This window comes from Phaethon aethereus (genome assembly GCF_964289735.1).
Source record: "Phaethon aethereus genome assembly, chromosome: 4".
Lineage (NCBI taxonomy): Eukaryota > Metazoa > Chordata > Aves > Phaethontiformes > Phaethontidae > Phaethon > Phaethon aethereus.
The window spans coordinates 4,910,134-4,933,724 of record NC_138578.1 but is presented as its reverse complement, the minus strand read 5'-3'; positions in this window follow the sequence as shown (position 1 = coordinate 4,933,724).

The following is a 23,591-nucleotide window of genomic DNA, read 5'->3' as shown; positions in this document are numbered from 1 at the left end:
AATACAGAGTTGGGGTGCAGTCACCAATTTGCTTTAGCGTTCATGAGACTTTGCCATGTTCTCCACTTCAGTACAATACGTAAGGGAAGATGATGTATAGAACTTGCTTATTTCAAAAAGTTAGAGACTAATATTGTGGAGTAATCCATGGACACAGTTTATATAAGTATTATGAATATATTAAATATATTTAACAACTAAATTAGTTTGACTCCAGAGGAATGGCTGGGATAACATGCCAATATTTGTGTATGAAACTTGTTTGCATCTTTCAAATTAATGCCTGAGCTACTGTGAAAACAACTTTTGTGTTTAAAAACTCTGTAGCCAGTCAGATGTTTCTACGTAGTCATACAGGCTAGCTTTTAAAATGATGCTAAAAGTATGTTAATAATTGAGTTTGATGTTTCCATATTTTAGTACTGAAAGTTTCAATTTCCATTTTCTGAAAGTAAAAAAGAAAAATTCCCAGTGAAGTAGTGCGTGACCTGGAGCTGAGAATGTAAATGCTCTCGTGTTCAGTTTATACATACATGTGAGTGGGGCAGTATTTAGTATAAGTAGTTAAGAAAGTGGTAAAGTACTAATTGATCTTGATACTACTGTTGTCAAAACTCTGAAATTAATTTCTTCTGTGCCCTTGTTTCTTAGTGATAGATTTTTTTTTTTTTTTTTGGTAGAGTTCTTAGATATCAAACTAGAACTATGGAGAACTGTCATTATTCTCCTTCATTATCTTGACTTTTCAATTAAAGTAGTAGGTGGCGAGGACACTCAATCATATCGGCACAGTCATTTTCTTTTAGCCAGATCACATTAATCTCTCAAGTTTTCTTTATGTAATTTAATAATGTGATTAGAGAAGTAAAATGCCAGAGCTATATTCATCCTTTTAGAAGATACTAGATATTAAAAGAAAGCCCTCCTGTTAAATGAATTTTTATAAAGTAAGCTGGGCCTGTATTCAAAAGCACTATTACACTTGGAACAGAAATGTGTTAGAAATAACAAAATTAGAGTGGACAATAAATAAAACTCTGGGGGTGCACTTTTACTGCCTCAGCAAAATGAATTCCTTATAATCATGGAAATTATCACAATATCACTAATGGAAGAGTTTTTCTGAGAAACAGACCACACTGTCTGTCTTATTCCAGCAAATTCAGGCATTATCCATTAGAGTTCAGTCAGTGCCATTCTGTTATCTGTTGCAAATTTCAATATACAGTTGTGATGAAAGCATTACATAATAATAGCAAACCCCAAAAAGACACCTCCAGAGCAAATCCTTCTCCGTTTATTCATGCCACTGAAGAATGACACTACTCTTTTGAACAGATGGGTAGGATTTAGTGTTAAAGAACAAGTAAAAAATCCTTAATCAAAGAACAGTGCATTAAAAGAATTAAGGATTAATATTGGTCGCTTAATGCATAGTAATAGCTTTTTTATTGAATTACATTGAAACAAATTTGGCCTTTCTGCACACTTCTGCATGCTATGTAGCAGAAGAAAATTGTAGTTAAGTACAGGCTGTGAATGAGAGAGGCAAAAGTTAAAGAAAGAATTTATGGAAATACAGATCTAAGCACAATTCCTGATCAGTCTAACATTTGGGTGTGTTGAAGTACTGTTTGATAGTTAATTTTACCGCTCTTACTTAAAAGGATTCTCCCAGATCTTTAAACACTTCTATTTGCAAAAGCAGATGTGCTTAAACTAACGTGATTCTATTTGAAACTGGCGGAGCTTCATCATGCCAGAAGGGTCATTTGCTACATTTGCTGTTGCTTATTGTTGCAAAATCGGTCTATATAGATTCAGATATTTGGCAAGTCTGTTTGAGAAATGACCAAGACATTGTAATATGTATTTAAGTCTCTTATATCTGAACAATTGGTTTGATGAAACCAAGAGGGAATACATGGAAGTAGATCAAAGAGGTGCATTTCCACTAAATTCCTGACACCTAATCTGAGTTTCTGTCATGTTCCTGGTAAATCATGTAAAGTAAACAACTTCCTGAAATTGTTTCTCTTATTTCAGCACTATATACTGTTTCAGTGTCCTATTACTGAAATAAAATGGTACTCTATTTTTAGATCCTGCATCCAGACATCTCCTATTTCTTATTTTCAGGATTTGGATGCTAATGGCAAAACATTAGAAACAGCAGTCTTCCAAAATGAATTTATTTTCATTTTTTATTTTGCTTATGACTTTTATACTGCATTATTTAGGGGGGAAAAGTTGTCTTCTGTTGTCTGTATTGAATCTGTAATTCTATTCTCTGATAATCATTAATTTAATGATATGGTGTATGTAAAATCACTTAGACTGGAATCAAGTTCTGAAGTCCTGTCTAGGTGCTAGCAACAAATTCTTCCTACTTGGCAGAATCTGAATTTTGGCTCAATCTTCTCTGTTGAGATGCGATTTGTACTGGAATTGTGTCTAGTTGCTTGTGTTGCCAGTGGGCTTTTTTTTTTAATCACCTGCTTTATCCAGGATTGGGATGATCAGGAATTGATTAATAACATACACAGTATATCATCTTTGAGTCTGTGTGAAGTAATCGCCACCAGCTACGTTCTAGAGCATGAACTGGTATTGTTAGATTCTATTCGAAATTAGAAGCCTTCCAACTAATCTGCGATCCTACCCAAAATAGATGCCAACTCAGCTGAAATAAACTGCGTAACTGTCTAGGGGCAGCTGACATACCTGTGCTACTCCAAAAATTGCAAATCCTACATGAAGCTATTTAAAAACCATGAAACTTTAAAAGGGTATGAAGTTAAGCACATTTATGATAAACAAATACAAAGAACCTTGATGAAGGAAAACAACCATTTGAAATTTTGGCTGAAGCAAAGATTTAAGATGCTACATAAGATTCATATGTTTCAAATAAGTACAAGTTTCAAACTAACTAGTTTTGTTACGTGTGTCTAATTGACACAGGTTTTGGTTTTTTCCTCTGGATCAGGAGGAGGGCTTGAAATCTCAGTAATGTATCTATTGCTTAAAATAGCCTTCTGAAAACAGTCAGTAAAGCACAAATTGCTTGACCTGTAGTAGGAGAAGCCTTTCTAACAGTGTGTTAAGTATGACATCGCTGCAGCCTTAGGGTCTGAACGTGCAGTCTGTATCTGTACTTTAAAAAAAAAAAAAAAAAAAAAAAAATTCAGGCTGGTTTGCACCCAGAAGCCAAAAGGCATGATATCGCACAAGTTCATGGAGCTGAACTCGCTTAACCTCTCAAACAGGCTGGCTGCATTGAAGCTGCCTAAGGGGAACTGTCCCTGGACTGTGCTAATGCCTGACTTGTGCTCAGGAGCTGTTTTGGAAAGTGCTAATTGGTAGGGGCCAAAATCAGGCCATGGACACTGCCCCAGTGTAACCGAAGAGGTGCCTGTGTGCCAGGGTCTCTGCCCAAGCCTCTGCCAGTTTAGTTTCCAGCACAGGCACAGCTATAGCGTTAAGAAGGGAAATGTCCCTACTCAGATTGTAACTCTAAAGCCTTATTTTCCCTTGATCGTAATGATGTCTCTCACCATTAAATGAACTTCTTTTCATGCATTTTCTCACTCCAGAGTTGCTTGGGGAGGGTGAGGTAAGGTGCTTGTGATGTTTATTGTTTCTTCTGTGAAACAGAAAATAATACTACGCAGCTGCCTTCTAGCAGTTCATTAAGCCATACAACTAAGCACTTTTCACAAAGGAAGGATAATTCTTGATATTTATGTTTTGACAGGCTTTTTAGCAGAGTTTCCTGGGGAAACTAGGCCTATGCAATCACATGGGAAACGGCAGAGGAGGTGGAAGAAGGGAAGGAGTCTGTCTGTTTGCGTGACCATGGTGTGTGCCATTGGCAGTTCTTTCCCCCTCTGATAGCTTTGGAAACTGTTAGCTGCTTTCAGGCAGGCTTTGATAAAAGATACAATGATTGTTGAGTAGAGGAGAGTCATTGTTCCCATTCAGAAATGCCCTAGCTAAAAGAGAAGTTGCAGCTCATGCCTTTTTGGATTAAACAAACACCGTCACACACTTCTGAAAGAGACACCTTTTTATTCTTTCACAATTGGAAAGACATCAGCCAGACCTTCTTTGACTCTGACATAAGCAATCAGCAGATTAAATTCATAAGAAAGTAGACTTCATTAATTCATGTGTTACCAGACTGTTTCTTTTTCTCTTTTGTATTTTTTTCCATAGGTACCTCAACAAAGCTAATAAGAACATGAAAAAAATCAGTTTTGCTGAAATAGCTTTCTCAAATGAAAAACATTCAACTATCATACTATACACAGAAGTGCAATTTTTTTCTATGAAACATATACACATACATACACGCAACGTATTTTTTTCTGTGAAGAAAGCTTTCCAGTTTAAAGTTACATAATAGTCACATTATTTTCTTGTTTAGTTTTTCTTTCTCCAAATGGTAGACTGGCGTTTTACAAAATGATTACAATAGCCTAGCTTTTAAAAACATTTTGAATTGTCTGGTCTGATAGACTTCAGATGAAGGTAGGATTATTTTTGTGATAATTAATTGTTGTGCTGAGACGCAGCTGAAATTCAGTCCAAATAGTTCAAGTCACTATAGACCATGATGAGAAACATACCACATGCAGAACAGCTTTTTCTTCTCATACATCTACATGCTTTTATAAACAAAGGAAGAGAAAAATAGCCAAGTTTATTACCGATAGTGTTGGAAAATTCCTGGCGTCTTCCCAAACTAGATCCAAATTCAGTTATGTAGTTGGCACTTCCTGAAAATGGATAGTGTCCGGATGCAATACACCAGAGCTACTCTGTTGTATTTTATAAACACTACACTGTTGTTTAAACTGCAAAGATAATAGGTAGGAATGGAAAAGAAAGGTAAACTTCCCAGCCTATGGTTCTCTATGCTGTCCTTGCTAGGAAGAAAAATAGAATAACATAGGAATCTCATGTATCAGTAAATCTATTTTTTCTAAGTAGTATTCCAACATTACATGTTACTTCTTTTAGGAAAAAAGTTAAATTAATACTGTTTTCTTTACCTTCTGCAGTTACCAGTCTAGTAGGAGTAGAAGTAGAAAATATTTCTGTGAAATAGCTTTGAATAAGTCACGAACCTTTGATAGAATGAAAAATGACAAACATTACATTAGTTTTGTAAATGACTGGATGGATGGATCTGCATACATATAAAAGTTCATAATGCAGCAGAGATGCTGTAAATGCTTCTCTGACTCATTGATAGCACTGAAGGTATGTCTCAAATTGGACATAAAAACATGAGCATTTTTAGGAAAAATAGAAATATTGAAACATTCACAAACATCTATTAGATCTAGTTTGTGAAACAAATACACATTTTTGTTTGATTGGATTCTTGCACGCTCTGTATAATTTCATTTTGTAAAGAGAAATGGTGGGAGAACACAAAAATGAGTCTATGAAATTTTGGAATAGCAGAATTGTGGGGGTTTTTGGATCCGCATGCATGTTGGCAAGTATTACGCAGTTGCATTGATACCTGATACTAGAATTACCAATGAAGCAAAAAATGAGCAAGGCTTAAAAAGTCCATCTCTTACAGTCAAAAGACGTTGTTAACTTCTTCGTTATAATAGAATAGGAGAAAGTCTCTTGAAGCAACTGAGTTCTTACTGAAGATTCCCATTTAAAAAATCATGAGCTAAAATTATGAAGGGTACTTCTGTGTTTTTTTCCTCAGATGTCAGTATGTAGTTCCTTGTTTGTTTAAATGAATAAATGTACATGAATCACTCTGACATTCAGAATCTGTATTTGGAGCAGAATAGTGCTTAGTAAAGGAAGCCTGAGGCCACACATTAAAGATAGGGAAGAAAAATAAACGCTGACTGGCTGCCCATTTATCTGAGCATTGACCACTCTGTGTGGAGAGCTAAGCAGAAGTCCTCTTAAGAGAGTTTGTCCTCGGGCAATTAAATTTGTATTGAGAGCAGATGCACATGGCTAGCATGGTCTGCCTACATTTTGCATTTCCCAGTGTTTCAGTGCTTAGGTTGCTTTGTGTTTCATACCTAGTTGACGCGTGTTGGAGGGAAAAGGGATGGGAACTTACTTGTACTTTATTGCAGTTTCTCATTAATTCTGCTCTTCAGGAGAATTAGATCTTGCACATAACAAGGAAAAAAGGGACACAGTGCACCTCTGTTTTGCAAGAGGCTTCTTTGCAAGGAGAGATTTAGCTGAACGATATAGTGCTAGTGCAAAATCACTGGCAGTGTAAAAGACTGTGAGCCTTCTAGGGCTAACACCTGCCATGTTGACACCCGTTTCAAAGCTTTGTGATGTGGTGAGGGTGCGCAGGATGCTCCCTCCTGCCTGCTAGGTTGTGACTGCTGGCACCATGAGTGCTTGTGCAAAGTAGTGAGAGCAGGAGCAAGGCTGCAAGGTGGTACGATGGAGGAGCAGTGCAGTCCCTTTTTGGGGATCTCTGCATGGCTTTCGCTGCCAAATGAAGCATGCAAAATCCTCATGCTTTTGAGAACTTCCTTCATATTCCATGTATTTTTGTAAGTTTACAATACTTGAAGGAAGTGTCACTTCAAGAAATCTTAACAGTCTCTGTGACTAACATGGTGAGTTTGCTGATCGTTGTCTGTATGGCAGAATTCATGGAATGATGGTTTTATGATGGAATTATGAGTAAGACCATACCATATGATGAAATGGGGATCGTAGTTTTGACCCATCATCATGTGAATTCCTTCCAGAGCCGGAAATGATATTTTCACAGCAGTACCTAATGCCTTCTAGTCTCATAGGAGAAATGTGATGTAGTCTTTCTTCTCTCTCTTGTACCAGTTGGGTAGATTCCAGAATGGCAACAGTATTTAGGATCTCCGCACTGTATAGGGTAGACAAGACCTTACTTTATAGATGATGCTACTGATGTTTCTCAAGAATCTAAGTTTCTCAAATACCTTGACAAACATAACAAGAAAATGATGGTGCTGATATCTGTTATTTTCAGACACAAGGCTTCCCAAATGCTGTAAAAACACAAGACCTGATTCTGTAATAACTACCTGGCAGCATGGCTGAGATGTTTGGAGATCATCCATAAGTCACCGAGGACTGTTCTTCAGGGTTTTCTTAGTGCAGCCAGGTACCTCTGCTCATTTTGAGGCTCAAACCTAAAACTTGGGTTATACATAGCAATATGCAGAGATCATGATTATTCCTAGAATTCATGGACATAAGAGCCTGTGCCATTTTAAAAATTATCTGGAGTGCATTTTACTGTTAAAATATAATGCACTGAGATAATCTCCTACATGGCTAGTGAGCTATACATACATGTCATGGTCTAATTGCAGGTGTAGGCATCTAAGAATGGCTCTTAACATTACTTTAAAAGCACACTGATGATTTTTAATTTTTTTGTTTTAGTTTTCTACGGTTTTCCCTCTTCTTTCTTATGCATGTCACAGCATGATTTATAAGAATTGGTATGTCTACTAGTGATATGTAATAACATGCCATTCAGCAAGGAGAATGAAGTTTCATCTTGTTAATATTCCATATTTCATTTAGTTGGCTTAGTGAACCTTTACATATGTATTCATGAGACTGTGCCTGTAGATGAATGTAGAGGTGGAATTACCGACAAAACCGAATGCAGACTGTTAAAAATGAGCCATAAAAGGTTTCAAATTCTTCATTTCTGTAACGAGAATCGTAACTAGAACAGACATGAATTACAACTAGACTGGAAAATGGCACGAGGTAAATTAATTGTAATGACACTGACTGTAACAATATAGAAGAAAGAAAATGTAGTCATTATCTTGAGAACTTCAAGGTCATCAGATCTTGGTTACTCTTGAATGTTGCAGCATGGAGAATTTAACAATTTTACCAAAACTACATATACATTAGTTAATTTTGTATGTTTTTTCCATTAAGGTTCCAGTTCTCGTTATTAGAATTGCACTTCTAAAATACATTTTTCTATTAATTTCCTTTTTAAGACTATCATGCAAATAGTTTACAATGAATGCTAAGAATTGATTTTCATTTTTTCTTGCTCTCTCTTCATTTGAATTAATGTGCTAGTTTCCTAACAGCTGATCTTGTTGCAGCTGATTTAATGTGTAATATACAATGTCTGAGGTCAAGTTTCTCCAGCTTGTCACCAACTTGAAAATGGTTTATTTTCTTCCAGGCTGAAAGTATCTCCTTAATCTGTTGTATAAATCCAGTGCAGTGCAGTATTAGCAAGCTAATAAGAAATTGGCAACTAAGAAATTGACAAACAAGGGAGTGCTGCTGCGTTTTGTTCAATGTTTCAGACTGGAAGGATGTAAGATGATATCTGATGTCCAAAGAATGCAAAGTGCTAGCAGTCCTAGCTGTAAAATGTGAAGGAAATGTTGGGTTTCCACACTCATAAACCAGCTAAGAAATTGCTGCAGCATCTTTTAAGAAATCCTGGCTTCATAAAGTTGGTAAGAATTAACGCTTGTGAGTTCAGTGGAAGCAGAATTTCCCTGTTTTGCCTTGCATCTCTTTAATCCTAGTTTCTGCACGAGTACTATTTTTAGTGGAACCTTTTTTTGTGTTTTCAGTAACATGCAGAAGGCATGGTTTCTAGCCATTTTTAGGACAGTTAAATCCTAAAAATGCTACCGAGGATAGTAGAGAGAGAGCAGAATTATGAAACCAGCCTTTGGTAGTTCTTGTCATGTCAGATATGCTATCAGTAATCAGGGGACGGAGAGCACTTGCTAAAATACATGACTATGAGAAGGGACTATATCAGCAGTGAGAGTAGTCTTAATTCTGGAATTGCTTGCTATTTTTATGTTTGTTTTATCTCAAGCTGTGATTCTGCCTTTATATGGTATAAAATTTGTATGTGCTTGCATATATTTTTCTCACAGTGACTTTGTATTAAATATGTTTAATTTGCAGAAACAAAAGAAAAGAGAAGAAAAGAGGTTAGCAAATCCTTGGAAGCTTTGTCTGTAGTCTGAAAGCCAAAGCGATGCCTTTACTGGTTTATGCCTCATCAGTCATGAAGATTTTGCAGTGAGAGCTCAGTTTATGCCAATGCTGGTAAGCCAAAATTGAAACCAGCTCACTTTCCTAGGACTCTATTAGCTTTGCAGCGCTAGCAGGACTTAAAACGAATAACCATTTATTTTAGTTACTAGGGGAATCAACCATGTCTATGAATTTACACAGGTAGTAGTTCAGTTAAATAAAAAGGCATCCTATTTAGAGTGCAGTCGTGCTTTAATGTTGAATGAATGCTACTCTGGGGTTGTTTGGTCTTACCTTCTCTGTTTCTGTACATACATGCATTGATCACAGAGACAAAATGGACCATGGGGCTCCTTCACTTCATATGGTACAGTGTTTGGCAGTGCATTGATTGTCACTCAACTTGGAAATGTATGCATAGTGGTACCTACCAGCAGTATTTATTAAGTTCCCATTGCCAAAATGTTTCTTCTCATACTTAAATTACCTTATTTAAAACATCTGCTTTGTAGCCGTGGGAAATGCTAGATTAACAATTGTGTTTTTAATCAAAAATATCTTGAACTGATTCAGTTTCTTCAGTCTGTTGTTCATATTACAAGCAAATACTTGAGGATGTCTGAGTTACAGTCTGTAATATTTAGTCAAGGATATTAAGAAAGTAATACTAAATTAGAAATGTGCTGCTTCAGTATTAAACTACTCTTACTTCCATGAGATTTTTCAATGATTACTGTAGGTGTCATCCATTATCTTCCTGTCCCATATGTATATTACCAGATTGCATTTTAATACAACAGCCAATGAATTCCATTCTGAGAGAAAGCCATGATTCATTTGTTTTGATATATGTGCTTGAATTTCAGAATGTTATCAAAAGCTAATCTTACGATCACAATATTCTTAGTCTATATAGGCCTAATTTCAGCAACTGTACAAGTCAGGTCAGGATGTGTGAGGAGATCCTAATTTCCCAAAGCTTTTTTTTTTCCCCCCACATTATGTTATAAATAAGCATCTCCCTTCCATCAGTCTTAAACATCAGTCAAAGAAATACAAACTGTATCCATTTATACAGTTCTGTTATTCTACTGAAAGAATGAAAAGAAAATATGAACAAATTTAAATAGGTTGTCCACACTCTTAATTCACAGTATAAAGTACTGATTGCTATAGTAATAAATCAAATATTGCAATACTGTTAGATAGTTCAAAGTGAAAATTAGTCAGATAACTAAGTTAATTACTTTTTCCAGTTTGAAAACCATATAGTTTAAACTCTTATTACGTGTCTTCTGTACTTAAATTGGCTGAACTAGAGTAAGTGAGAATTTATCAAAGATACATCTAGAGCTAGTGAAAATTGTAATAACTAATAGAGGTACAATTTTTACCAGAGATGTATCTGTTAACTCTTCTGGGAATCGTATCAGGTTACTCTGCAATTCTATTTTTGAAATTTGAATACTGCTAGAATGATACTCCATTGATATTTTAATGTACTAACTTTGTAGCTGCAGACTAATTTGCTTGATGTCAGATCCTTGCTCTTACGGCAAATACAGGGTATGCTTTTAAAAGTAACAAAGGGGCAGTGTGAGGGAAGGCAGATTGCCTGGTGGCAAACAGGTTCAAAGACAGGCAGCCAGTCCTGCTGGCTGTGCTGGAGGGGCCTCCAGTCTCCTGTGCCCGCTAGCATCTCCCTAGTGTGGAAGTTGGAAGCAGGAGGAGGGAAACATCTTACTTCTGCTTATCTGAATAGAGTAACATTCCTCTGAGCTTGTCCCTGCAGGGGATGGAGAAGCAGCAAGTATGTCTACAATCCTTAGTGCTGTTGGCCACTCACAGGCTGAGGCTGGAAAGGAAAAGCAAAGCAGCTGGGCTTTGAGCAACCCTGGCAGAAGGGGCAGATCATCTGTGGGATGGATGAGCATGTCAGCCTGCTCTGAGAAACTATCAGGTTGGCACCATGTAAACTGTTAAGAGCTCCATACAGTATTGAACACCTGTGCTTAACCGCACAAATGCGTTTGGAATATGGTTCCATATCCAGACCTTCTGGACTTCACTCAAATAATTGCTAAATATTCTTTTAGATTATGTTGAAGTTCACCTGACATTTCTAGCCTGGGGAGGTTCTGATTTTATCTCCTCAGGTAAGCAGAGTTTTGCTTCTCTTCGTCACACTGATGAGTTTTGTCTATGTTCATCACAGGGAAGCAAGGCTTGAATCTGACCCAGTCTTACTTGGTATGCACATGTAGCTAATGTACGGCACCTTTTAAGGCAGCAACAGCATGATCAACGGACAGTGCCTTTCACTTTACAGATGGGGAACCTGAGGAGGAGATGCTACAAGAGAGACAGACAGAAGGATTCAGGCAAGATCCACAAGAGAAAGGTAATGGAAAAAGATTGTGGTGAGATCTGTCAAAATACTCAGTAGTTTTTAATTTCAGATGTCTCCAAATCTCTTTGCCACTATGGAGATTATGGAATAAAAGTTTCACAAGATCTGAAAGCCTTTTTTCCGGGCCTGCCCAGATACGTTTTGGTGCTCAGCGTGCTGGGTCCATTAGTATCTGTCTTATGTTCAAGCACAGTCAAGGTTCCCAGTTAGAAGACTTGAGCTCTGTGTTACTGCAGAGCCTAAGGACATAGACCTTCTTAGAGCATTGCTGGTTTTTCTGTTGCACTGTACAGGGAACCACCGTGCCAATTTAGTTGTTCAGATTCTGTTCAGTGGAAGGGCGCTTAAAAGCTAGCTGTTACTCAGGGCTGTGATATCCACGTCCCTTGATGGAGTGAATCCCATTGTTGTGTTTTGACCTTGTCTTTGAAAAAGAAATGGTATTTCCTCAGGCCATCTGGTTTAGGGAGGCAGAAGGAGAACACATCCTCAAGAACTGGTGTCAGAGTGTGTGTGTACAAGCACGGCTCATTTAGACCTACTGTGTCAGCAGGCAGGCTAGGTGAAATTACTGTCCGTTTCTATGCAAGTAAATGTTGTCTGTATTGCAATTGTTGCATCAAGAACAAGTTTACTGTGGCGTTACGGTGGCGTAAGAGGAGGTTCCAGCATTATTGTAAAATACCAGTCATGTTGCAGTTGTCTTAAACTGATACCTCTGTCCAGGTACATTAGGATCCCTTTTGGAGCCACACTGCTGTTGTAGATAACTGTTGTTACACTTGCTGAATCTACTGGTATCTACCTAAATTAATAAAAGACACTGTGTTCTTGCATGTGCTGATACACAGAGGAAGTGTCAGTTGTTTAACTATCCAGATACCATAGCTATTGGTAGCTGTATGATAATCCAACTCAGTAACATAGAGTGCCAAAACAGATATTAAATCAAAGTTACACCTGAAGAGTACACGTTTCTCACAATAAAATATGTATTTTTATGTTTTATGGCATCCTATTTACTGCCTGAATTTGGATTATCTATTAACAGCAGGAGTAAAAATATTTTACATCTGAAAAAGTTAAATTTCTTCCATAACACCGCTGTATTTAACTTCTGTAGAACATGAAAGGTTAGGAAGTAGAGAAGTGTTGACAATAGGTTGTTAAAAACTGCTCCTGCTATGCATAATTGCATGGTAAACAAATCAAGTTTTATGGAAAATCAGTTAATATTCAGTCATTCAAAATTTGGCTTTGCCAAGGACACGTGAGCCAGATCCATTAATTTCAAAATGTGGGTTACTCAAAAATACAATATTTTTGTTTAATTACTGCATGGAACAACAACAAAAAAAAAAGGCAGCTTGTAAACTACATACAGAACATCCAAGCTTGCTATTTAGGCATGTGAAGTGGAATCCTCCGGTCGTAAGGATTGAACTTGACACTTTATTGAATGTGCAGAACATCATCTCAACTGTAGGCTCTGGTTTCAAATGAGCTATGTAGTTTTGTTTAGAAATTTACAGTCTTAGGTGAGCCAGAATTGCAGCGCATTCCTGGAGGGAGGCAGAGGGGAAGGGGACTCGGGAGGTTCCTTGTATAATACAGCTCACTGATTTCCACTTCAAAGTTGCTTGGCTTACAAATACAGATACGATTTTCTTTCTTTCTTTGTTTTCTTTCCCTTCTCTCCCCCCCCCCCCTTTTTTTTTTTTCTTGTCAGCCTGCTCAGCACATTCACCCCAGGCTCTTGACAGTCAACCTGGGTTCTTTCCATTTCATGTCTCATTGCTGGTAATAGAGTCTCTGCAGGCTTTGTTATGCCTCCAACACATCTCTGTGTGGTTGTGTTCAGATGATGCCATCAGTGACACCCGTGCAACCCTATTAATCTTCAGTGCTGTGGTTACATTATAGTGAAAGGCATGATAAAAAGGATGGTGTAGTTTCTTCGTAGACAGGAGAGCAAAACTGAGTCCTCAGAGCATTTCCTTCTGACAACGTAGGCTGCCTGACTTAACATACGAAGTTGGAAACGAGAGCCAGCTTCAGGTTGTAAAGTCAGATCTTGGGAGAAAACAGTGCAGACATTGTCCTCAAAACTAAGAAATGTTAAATAGAAATCTATAACCTGGTCTTGTCACTACATAGAAATCAATGTCAGGATTAATAACTTGGTAAGTCCTGAGACTGTTAAAGAGTTTTCTGTGAGTAAAGAATTTTGTGTTTTATTTATTCATGAAAATCCAGACCATTGTGTGGGCATTTTCAGTAGCTGCTTGACATTAAGAGCAGCTCTGAGGCTGCTCTTGAGTTACAGTTTGCTCAGTTCATCCTGCCCAGCCTAAAGTTCAGTACAGTAGAAAGAGGTTCAGATGCTCTTTCCTGTCTGCTCCAACTAGTTCCTCTTCACAGCAGGAAGCCTGACCAGGTAGGTTAATGTATCAGACTCGCCTTTTCTCAGACAGCAGAAGGCAGGTTTTGAGATTGGCAGAGAACTAACTTCTCGGGGGGGAGGCAATTTGTTTCAAGGCAAGCTTCAAGTGAATGAAAATAAAAAGAAGGGGATCAAAGGGCAATAAAAGCTGAACAGAATTCCTCTGAAAACAACAGTACAGTGCCAGTTCTTGAATGCCTGTGTGCAATTAAATAAAGCAACAAACCAGATTGCTACATCATGTCTTCTGCTCTTCTGCCTGGTGCCTGCCTTCAGTCTGCTTCCAAATTAATTCTTCACTGACCCACTGAGGCTCTGGTAGTTAAACAAGGTGACTTTACATGAGAGCTCAAAACAGAACTTGCTGAGATCTGATGGTTTGGCATCTTTGGGGCTGTGTTCAGCTTCAATGTCGTGAGCTCTGGCAACAGCATAGCAGCCTTGGTGACAAAGCTGCTAGAACACAAGCTGTTTTCCTAACCTGACAAGTGAAGTGTTTGCAGATGCAAAGAGGAGGATAGGAAGCTTGCATAGTCTGCTGCTGATTTTTCTCCATTCAGAAAAGGAAATATTACTGAATAGTGTAACGGAGAAACCCAGGAGCTAATTTATACTCACAGCTTCTGCTTTGCTCAGTATACCTTCAAGGAATAGCTATTCCAAGCAATAGCTATTCTTAAGTGAATTATCTTCTCTGTTTTTCCTACATGGAAATCTAACCAAAGGGAAAGATGACCCTTCCAGCCAGTCGTACCCCAAACAGTTCCAAAATTCCAAGAATCTCTTTTTGTATGGAAATGCTGCTGAACAGCATCAGGTGTTCCGAAGATGTCATGACAGCAGCATTAATCCCTCCTGTTGTAAAGGCAACAGCTAAAAGGATGCTTCCTTGAGATACACGCATGAGGCTGGGATCAAAAAAGACCTTTGAAATGGGGGTGAAAAACCACAGGCATGTCTTCAGTATGTTGCAGATTGCTTTCTGCAGGGTGCTACCCCTCCTGTTGTAAGTGATTTTTCTAGGATAGGAAAAAAATTCTTCTGTATGTCTCTTTGGCTTCTGCCCTTTTTTTTCATGCCTGTAGAGTTGGCCATGGCAGCCTGTCCCTAGGTTTTCAGTCAGGTCAGATCTGTTACCAATAATTTGCTGAATGATAGTCTGTTTATGATTTCTTGGAAGATTTCACAGTGTGTCATGCAAGAGGCAAAATCAGTTTCCATATCTGCTTTTGTTTCGGATTTGCATATTCTCCAAGTTTTGAGTACTTCTTCATTTTCTGCCATTGACTTACTTTCCGTGAATAACTCCACACATATTTGCATTGAATCACAGCTGATGCAATGCAAATGCATCTATTCTTTTAAATATTTGACTGTAACATTTCATAATCCCATTATCTAGGTGATTTAGAAATTTCTAAACAATAATTCTTCAATCTTGAGACGCTTCTAGAAATATGTTGGGGTTTTCAAAATCACTGTGAATTTCTTGTAAAAATAAGTGGTGCTTTTAATGTACTAATCCAGAACAGAGGAAGGCAAATGAAACTTTGACAGTTTTCCCTTTTATTCCACCCAATGTAGTAGTATGTGTATACGTGTATTTTATATCTGCCTTTCTCTCTTTAGCTTTCTCTATCTTTTTATCTATGGATATTGATATCCTTATCTACATTCAGATTATTTAAAAATGCAAAAGGAAGGGAATTACTATATACGTTCTTTGGAAATAAGTTACCATGTATTGTGCCTGGATACTAGCATGATACTTCTCATCCATTGAGAATGACGAGTATATATGTATAACATCCTATTGATCCTTTTTAAAGCAAAGAATATGCGTTTTTTTTCATAGTATTTGCTACTGTTTCCATTTTTACTCTCGTTTTTGAAGCAGACTTCCAGCAACTGTCTATATATTTGCTAGGCTGGTCCTGGTCCTGACAAAATGCATGTGATGTGAAACTATTCAATAGGACCATGCTTAGTAGGGGGAGGTGAAAGAGAAAAGTAAATTTTCTGTGTGGAATCTTTTTTTTTTTCTTTTTTTTGCTTCTTTTCAATAACCAACCCAGGTAACTTTCTTACCACTTTCTAATGTTTTCTTGATGTGATCCAGCTGAATATTATTGAGAGGAACGAAAATCTGGCTAGAAGCAGAAGCTAGTAGGAATCCACTACTTCACTAAACAATCTACAACCTTCCATGTATTTACGTCTGTTTAGGACGTACATAGATACTAACTGTCATGTCTGTATTCTATTGTTGTTTCCTCTATAAAAGCGAAATGTGCTGAGAGGAAAGGGAATGTTTGTTGTCAGTCCTTAAATGTGACCTATTGTTTAATTTTTCATGTTTCTACAAATAAATTTGTCATGTACCTACTATATGTAATCACTTATAATAAAGCAGAATTGAGGAATATATAAATGTTACTTTAAAATAAAATTACCCCCCATATTGATAAATTAGATGTTGTCACATGTTGAAGTGAATTTACATTTACAGACTCATAGTTTGCATATACATCTTTCTCAAAGCAAAATTCAGATACATCAGTACAAATGAGACAAATGGAATTTTCTGTAACTGAATGTATCTTGAAATTAATATAGCAAAGCTTAAAGTATTATCCCTATTCCCAAAGCATTCCTTCAGAGTGGAAAGTAAGTGGAAGAAGCATTACGGTAACTAAGGTTACTTGAGTAACGTAGTCAGTTTTGGCTGTCTGATCAAACATGCTACTTGATGAAAAAAAAGTAACAACTTATTATGGTTTAATAGCTTGATGGAAGATTGTTAAGATTAGTTGAAGAAGTGTGAACTTGAGTAGTGTTGAATGATGGACTCAAGGAAATGATAAATGCTTTGGAAGCTAGAGTTACTCATTATTTGGAAGAACGGAAGATGGAAGCATATCAAAGCATCAGGGGGAACGGAGGGGAAGAAAGAATTTTAGAGCCTACTTCAGGCGTATTTAAAAACAAGTCCTAAAGATTTAATTTGTAGAAGATCAGATCTAAAAATTGCATAAAGCTCGAGTGTGACAAAGAATTTATTATAAAAAGAGTTTAATGAAAACCTACCTTAAACAATATTGTATTATATTTGTTCTTTATTTTGAGGATCAGGATATCATTAGCTGATTTAACATGGATTCAGTTCAGATCACAACTTGCCTTTCTATTTGGTAAATGCAGTCATCCTCCCAAGACTCAATTCTTTCAATGAAACCACAAATCCAAGATAGTATGGAAGTCCAATTCAGCTAATAATGTCTTATGAAAACCATTGAAGAAAAGGGTAAGAAAAATGTCTGGCTTTGTGGAAAATAGCATTTGCCTGAATAAATGTTTCTTTCTTTGCACTTTATTTCATGATTTGCTATGGTGTTTCTGTTTCTGTCTTTTATCATGACAGGCAGAGGTATTTCAGAGCGAGGCTATCGTGTTTCTGATGGGAAAATGAGGGCTTTTTTTTTTCCCCTGCAGATCATGATGTGCTGTTAGTGGCAAAGCATTATCTATTCTGTCAGCTAGCTTGCTATGGACTGCTTTTGCTGATAAGCAGAAGCTGACTGGAGTCTTTCCAAAAGCGCTGGTGAGTTAGGACGTGAGGTTTGATGTAAGACCACAAGTCACAGAGAGAAACGACTGTATATGTAATTAGATAGATCAGTATTTCCAGGTCCTAGCGTAGGTTAACTCATTTGTTAAGTGAACATTCTACAGTACTCTATCCAACAATGTCTAGATGTATGTATGACCCCACAAAACACAGAACAGCAGTTATAAAACTAGTTTAAGGCTCCTGAGTAAATGGATTTTAACCTGACAAACTAATATTTTTCTCCCAATCATAGATACCAGCCCAGTTGTAATTATTTTTTTTTATTTTTAATAAGATTCTGACATGGATGGTATTTACTGCTAAAGACTTCATTATGATATATGACCATTCATGCATGCATATAAAATTTGAATTAATAGAAGCTGTGGAGATGAGTCAGCATTGTAGATTTATGTCTGTTTTAATATGGTGAGAAGGATCCTCTGAGAAAAAATGTTTTATATTCCCATCATTTAAGAAGTGACGCTCCACTCAGCAGCACCTGAATATCTTTAAGGATATACAGGAGGACTTTTCATAAATTACCTGGTGCATTTAAAGTAAAGGTTATTCAGAGTAATTATGTAGGACAGTCCAATATAGCAAGGTGGGAAATTACCTGAGTCCATTAATTTCATTTGTGTCCTGTCACAGAAAAATCAATTAGAGGTATACGTCAGGGGATTGCACTTTCTCCAGAAAAAGGTAGAGCATGTATAAGATGCCCTCGTGTGTGTAGGTTCCCCCAGATGACTGTGTGGTTAGGAGACTCCACAGGAACTGAGCTAACCCCAGCAGCTATCAGAGGCCCAGCCCACAGTCATCCGTAAGGGCTTGTGTGACTCCATTAAGATACTCGGTGCCTTTACATGCACAACGAATCAGAGGCAGGGAAATGTTAAGAACCTATTTATAAAGGAGGAGCCGAGACATAGAGAGACTAATGTATGGTGTGACTGGCATGGACTTTCAGGATAGGATTTGTGGGGTCTTCTGTCATGTAAACTGGTACATTCTGTACAAAGTGGTGTTTTATTTTACTCAGAAAAAAAGTAAGGTGGCTAGAAAGGTCCTTCATTTTATTCTTACGTAGCTTCATCATGTAATACTCGCACAGTCTGGGGAGTCCAAGGTTCCTGTCCTTTCCCAGTGCAAGTTTTCAAAAGTTGCATCTTGTCCACAGCTAACATCATGTCAGAAGAGAGCCGTAGCTGTATTACTATGGATTAGCTTGGACTGCTAAACACTCGTACTTCACCTTTTGAATCTCTGCCATTCAAATAGAGCAAGAAAGGTTTCCTGAGCCAGAGGAAGAGTAACAGTGTAACTCATACAGTACACTACATAGGACAGAAGAGATACGGGGTCAGTTCCTTCCCCGAGGGCAATTAATGCACGTTTTTTAGATTAAACATGTATTAGAGAAAATATATAGACAGCTGAACCTACAGCATGCCTTCCCTTGTGAATGTTAAATTGTCAAGCAGCCATATAAAAGGGGAGCACCATGACTTTCCCTAGATTTCTCTCGTGTTTTTCAAAAAAAGGTGGTGGATGTGCTTGTACCTGTCTGGAAGCCCAGCCTGGAGTTGTCCTTAATGTGTATTCTGGACACAAAAAACAGGTGGAGAAATGCTGTTCTTTTTGAAGACACAGGAGAATTTGTACAGATGCAAAGGTAGAAATGTAGGAGTTCATGGAGTTACAGACGGTTGAGTTTGGGCATTTTGAGGATTTTCATTTTGGTTCTGCGTATCTAAACGCCAGCTAACAAATCAGTTTATGTATGTAAAATGTATTGAGCATTTCATCCTAAATGGACTAGTAGTGAAAATCATTTAAGTCTGTGTAAAAACAGGGATTATACTTACTAGGAGGTGTACGGTTTTTATTAAGGGAACAAGCAAAATATGTCACTTCTTTCTAAATCTTTCTCACCGAGCCTTGTGAAGCTTCTTTCATACAACTGCTTGGGAGTTCTTCTGGAACTGCCATATTTTGTTTCAGAGCTACTTGGAGTGACCCAACGGGCACATGTTCCCCTTGCGTTTGCAATCACTTAACGCACAAAAAGTCATGCAACATTTTAGAAACGGGAATCAAAGCTCATTGTGGACTTCACAGGAAGAGAAGGTGATAATCATTTTGAAAGTGATTTAATTTACCTGTAGTCACGCTCTCATACCCACATACTTTCAGGCACCAAGATAAGCGTGCACCAGTCATCTCTCCTGCATTCAGGCACCAAGATGCGCATATCCAGGCCGCTTGGCCAAGATTCTTTGCAGTGCTACAGAGGATGGGGACGTTGGCTCTTACTGAAGTCCTCATCAGCTCTCCTGAACTGCTTCTCAGATTGCTGGTTGGCTGTGGGCTTTCTTGGACCATAGAAGAGCTGACAGCAATCAGTGTCTCCACTCTACCACTTTCCGTGAATCTTCATGATGTACTCATTGTCCTTTTTCTCTGAATCTCTGTGTTGGGAGAAGCTGCGTATAGATATGCTGGAATTTTGATAACCTGCTACTGTCGGACTCCTCAACACATGCCAAAATTCGAGCCCTTCGTTTGCTGTGCCTCTTGATGCTTCCACATGCAGACACTCATATTCATTCTCCATTCATGTCAGCTCCAACATTTCTATTACAGCTGAGTATTTGTGGACTGTCAAGAGGGTCCAGTGCTTCTGTTTGCTTCATTGCCCACAGTTATGTATCACCTTATATGTACCCAGTGTTGTGGGTTTTTTTTTTTTTTTCCCCGGCTCAAGTTGGGTTGAAATGCCAGAATCTTGGAAGCGTTTGCAAGCTGATAATTGAGAAAGTTTTTGGTATTACGTCAACTGTGAAATTTCATTTTGATGCTGACCTTTCTGAAAATCCTATTCTAAAAATACTGTTACTAATATAAGCAGAACGTAATCTCAAGCCAAAATTTGGAACCTGTCATTGAGAAAATGTCGACACAGGATGTTGTGACAACTGTGAAATTTCTTTTCCATAAATGTTTTTAAACAAAAAAAAAATGAAAATCAGCCCTTTCCTTCTGAACAGCTTTTGGTTTCTGCAAATCAGCAACAGTAAAAGTTCAATTAAAAAGTGCCCAGGAGAGCTGTGAAAGTGATGCCTACTGCCTTTTGCAGTACCTAGTCCTGAGAAGCCTCTGTTTGCAGAAGGGAAGAGCACAGAAGACTGGCACGCTTCCAGGGTCTTCACTTCTCTGAAGTGCAGTGGAACAGATTAAGGTCTGTAAATGAGGTGGATTTCCTGGTTTTGTTTAAACAATGAGTACTTACTAATCTTTACCTATAGGTCAGATATGTGGACATTTTGAATGTTACAGTTTTGATCTTACTGAGGATAGGTTCTTGCCACAAATGTGTGGGGTTTCTTTTGTATTGCATTACATTGTGTCCTACGCAAGCTGTGTGTTTGTTGGAAGAGCTGCTGCTTTTTTTTTTTCCTATGCAGGATTGTGTCTGGTAGGTATGTGGTCAGCAGGAATCTCTTTCTCTATGATGTGTAAACTTCTTAACATAGGTAAATGGGTAAATCAAGAACCCTGCAATCTTATTACATGGGTCTTACTACATTCAGTCTGTAGTTTTCACAATGATCAATAGAACAGCTTAGCTGTGTCACTGAAGCAGCATTTGACAACCAGCTCTAAACAAATAATCAGTTTTTCTTAAATTTGGGTCTGCCTACCTGGAAGAGAGCAGGATTGGGTGCCTATTTTTCCTCTTCCAAGTTAACCAAAAAATTTTTATATCTGAGTTAGTTCAGTGCTCAGCCCGGCCTGCTGAGATACAGGATGTGGTAGGTTTGGCTTGTCATCATGATGCTATGGTTCTGCTTGATCTAAGTAATCATAGGATAAACCTGTATCATCGTATTTCTGCAAAAGGCCATGTTAGACAACATGCGTGATAGCTGTAATTGTGTTGTTTATCTAGATGTTGTTGGCTTGGTGTTCACCATGTGTAAATGAGATTGTCTTACCTTCCAGGATTATTTTATTAAGCATCTTTCCTATATAAGCATCTCTTTTACCATTCCCAAATAAATTGTGGTGCTGAGGAATCAAAATGTTATATCTTGAAAGGAGAATGTGAAGTGATGCTGCTTTTCCCTGTATTTTAACTTTATTTTCTGCCTACTATCCCTTGCCTTTGAAATTAGGAAAAGATAAAGCCTCTAATATGTCGGCAGAATAATATAGGAAACAAGCATTCTATATGTCCATTAAGAGCTTGAAATGTATTACTAACCTAACTGAAAACATCAGTGATTTCCTCACCAGAAAAATGTGGGTAATTTCACTGCGTAGCATAATCTGGAGAGTGCCAAACAAGGTACCACATACATCTGTGTGTCACAGACCCGTGTCTCTTCAGTTCAGAACTAGACAGAGGCTGTTGGCAATCAGTTCCACAGTTAACTAAATACAAACAAAACCCCCAGAGTTGAAATTTTTCACTGATTTGACTGACTATAGGCCTTGAGAGTGACATCTGTAATCTGTAGGTGACCCCCGTACAAATCATACAGTTAAATTTATTTTTGCCTTTCAAAATTGTCACTATCAAAATTACCTCATTGCCCCATTCCCTTTTCAAATACATAATTTTTTTCCCTTCCCACTCTGTTTTCAAACAGATGATAAATTCTGTACATAGTGATCTTCAAAATGAAGCACAGTAGAAATCCAAACATGTTTTCTTGGCAGTGGCTTTAAGTGAACCTAAACTCTCCTATGGAAAAGCCTTAGGTGTTTTCTTTTGTTCAGAACATATGGCTTGGCATCTTAGGAGAACTGCAAATTACAGACTTGAAGTCATGTGAGGTCCTGCTGTCTATGCCTACCCAGATATAGTTGCCACTTACTGTTTCATATTGCGTATAATATCAATAATAAGTATGTCTGAAACACTGCAACGTATTATAGCTGTGTGTTCAGTGAAATAGTCTCTCTCCGAAGCAGTTTTTCCCTGGAAAGTCCAAAGCTATCTTGATTATAGGTGGCTGTATAAAACTCCTAGCCAGAAATAATGTCAAGACTTGACAGAGCTTCAGCTCTTAAAATTGTTGTGGTTCCACTTATTTTATTAGAGCCATACCAGTTTACATCAAATGTGGAACTTACGTAATTCCATTCTTATTACGTTTTTTCTTTCTCTATTTCTTGTTTATTTCTTGCAGTATATTTTATGTCTTTGAATGAAGTTAGTAGAAGGATAACCCAGACAAGCTAAAAAAAAAAAAAAAAAAAATTCTGTTCTCTGGCCTGCCATTGAAAAATCCCATTAAGGCTATAATTGATGTCATAATACATATTTTCTCATCTTAATTCCATTTTCCAAGAGTCTGTAATGGGAAAGTAACTTTCTGATTGAGGAAATAGTCTTGAGATAGTGATATGAGAAGAAGAAAGAGCATCCAGATACCCCAGTGGAAAATTCCTTCTGTTCTACGGAAGCTAGAGAGAAACTCAGTAAAAAATAATTGTCTTTCTTACTCTCAGTAGAGTGCAGATATCTGCAGAAATTAGTTCTATTTTTTCCATAACCCATGAAGTTCTTTTGCTTGTTTATCTACAGAAACATTGTAAATTTTACGTGTCCCACCCACCAAAAAGAATCAAAATATTTCACACCATACTGAGGGGTAGCGTTTTTTGGGGGAGGGGCTGTATTCAGACACCCCCACCCCTGACAAACAGGAATAGTTTGTCCCAAGTTCTTGGAAGATAAAGAAGAAATATCCTTCTTATCCTAAATCTTCAAAGAAGCAATTTCGTGATGGAGAATCAGCATTTGATCAGCATCTTAGGGATTTAGAGAAAGGACTTTGACTTCATGAGAGCTGGTTAGTGTCCAGTCTAGGTTATTAATTTAAGACCATTTGTTCACCAGGTGATATGCTGCAGCTGTATAGGAGGTGTTCAAAATACCAGTAGCACAAAAGATGGCTCCTTGAGAGAAACATTTTGTCCATCCAGAGCAATGAGAAAGCTTCTTTGCTTGGCTGCAGGCAACAGTACAGTGTTTGGATAGCAAAATAAACCTGGCAGAGAATCTAATACTTTGT